Here is a 2055-nt window from a genome sequence, read left to right on the forward strand (position 1 = left end):
AACTGAACAATTTCTTTGGGCTGGTTCTGAAATGGATGCGGTGAGTTTGAAGAGTTTGACAGTGTTCCAATTTTTTATTCTTTTTATGTCTCATGGAGATGTAATTGATAACAAGTATGTCTGAATTAATTAGATTTATCCTGCACTGGAATATAGGTGAGGGCCATGGCAAAGAATTTGATTGAAGCCCAGAATTGGGCTGAAGGCATAAAATATTGTCTTTGTAAAATTGAATCATGGTCATGTAATCAGAGCCACAATTTGGATAAAGTAGATGATTCATGCCTAATTGGTGTCTCAGCTGATTCGTGTCCAGCTAGTGCTCCTTGATTGAGGGATTAATCCATCTTGTGGTGCTTGGCTTCCATCGCGGCGTGAAGCTTCAGGGGAACTCCATAGCACTGTGCAAAAAGGCTGCGAAATCACTTCGCAACAAAATGGTGATTTCACAGCACTTTTCTGAAGCCTTCCTTCAGCTTGGAGCAGTTATCTTCCAAAGGCTGTAACTTCCTCATTTCAGCTCCAAATTGCACACGGTTTGAAGCATTGGATTGTTGACTTCATAAGCTTTCAAATGACATATTGTATGCATAATTTGGACTCCAGGAATTGCTCCAAAAGTGGCTGCAGTGACTGTCATCAAGAGTGCTCCATGGCTGATTTCTCTTTGCTTCCCCTTTGCATTTCCACTTTGCTTATGGCAAAAGAGCTTCAAGGCTTTGATTCTTCATTCCTCTAAGCTTCCCATTGCTTGCCAAGGATTCCATAAAACTCTCCTCAATCTCCTAATGCTTTGGTGATCAAAATTCTAACAAAAACACCAAAACTTACACATTTTGATTAGAATTGATTGAAAGGGGCCTTAACATGCTAATTGGGTTAAAAGGCAATAATTACTACTCAAGAGTGTTTAAAAGGATTAATTACAAGCTATGAAATAGCACTTTTTGAGTAGTAATCAGTAGATTTGGAACATGTTAACAATTTTCTGAATTTGAATCCTCTGCCTTGCATTGAGCCTGGGCATCTTAAATTAAAGGTGAATTTAAGCTGTAGTTTCTGCTCTGTGCAATCCTTCAATCTGCCAATTGAAATTCTTATAGCTGTTGGTTTTTTTTTTTTGAACAGGGTTATGCAGAAGAGGCAATGATTTTGGTTCAGGAAATTGATTCTGCCTTGTCAACGAGTTCAAAATCCTCTGTATATAAACTCCCCACTTTATTCCCTCAGTTACCATACTTACAGTGTATTCTTCAGATCGTGTGGAAAGAAATTCTAATCACATGATTAAAAGGACTAAATTATTTTGATTATGTTTTGTCTATATCTATTAGTCTGATACACTTTATTCCATTATTGACTATTGTTCCTTCAGATCCCTGAGTTGGAACAGCTATATTCCAGAGCGTGTGAGGTACCTATCTATGTAAAGGAAATGGAGAAGTTGATGGCAAGGATTTATGCATTGAAGGTATATAATTTTTTAATCCATTATCCAACCTCAGGGTTGACTTCGTACTGCACTTGAGTTTTTCTTTTGGCTGTCATTGTCAGTCATTTGAAACATTGTTAAATGTCAATTAATTTTGGAATAGGTGCAAACTGGTCTTTGTTCTCTTGCTTACTGTTGTAGTAATTGGGCATTATAGTACCATTTCTGCATTATGTTAGATGGTTATCAATATTACTCTTGCTTACTGTTCTAGTAATTGGGCATTATAGTACCATTTATTATGAAGAGTCATATTAGGGTGCGAGGCATAAGCAAAATGAAGTATATGAACCGGTCGACCGGTTAGCTTCTACAGGTTGGCTACTTATGTCAACCGGTAGCCACTACCCCTTTTGGTTGCTGCATTGTCAAAGTGGCAGTGGCTACCGGTTGAGATAAGTAGACAACCGGTAGAAGCTAACCGGTCGACCGCTTCATATTTTATTGTTTAAATTGTAATTTGTTTGGATTCCTCCATACATTCCTGTATTGATAGGCCATTTGGTATTTTGCTACATGTAATTGCTCTTTCTTTGAAGGGACATCATTGTGGTAAACGAACA

The 2055-nt window shown here is 37.8% G+C and overlaps 1 long non-coding RNA gene across 1 annotated transcript; it reads left to right on the top strand.

Annotated features, from left to right (window-relative positions):
• The first annotated feature begins 957 nt into the window (after positions 1-957).
• LOC117905310 lies at positions 958-1458 on the top strand. Its single transcript, XR_004649702.1, has 3 exons — positions 958-1039; positions 1129-1200; positions 1376-1458. It is a non-coding gene; the product is annotated as an uncharacterized LOC117905310 (long non-coding RNA).
• Positions 1459-2055: the final 597 nt, after the last annotated feature.

Source organism: Vitis riparia, chromosome 18 (assembly GCF_004353265.1).
Source record: "Vitis riparia cultivar Riparia Gloire de Montpellier isolate 1030 chromosome 18, EGFV_Vit.rip_1.0, whole genome shotgun sequence".
Taxonomy (NCBI): Eukaryota; Viridiplantae; Streptophyta; class Magnoliopsida; order Vitales; family Vitaceae; genus Vitis; species Vitis riparia.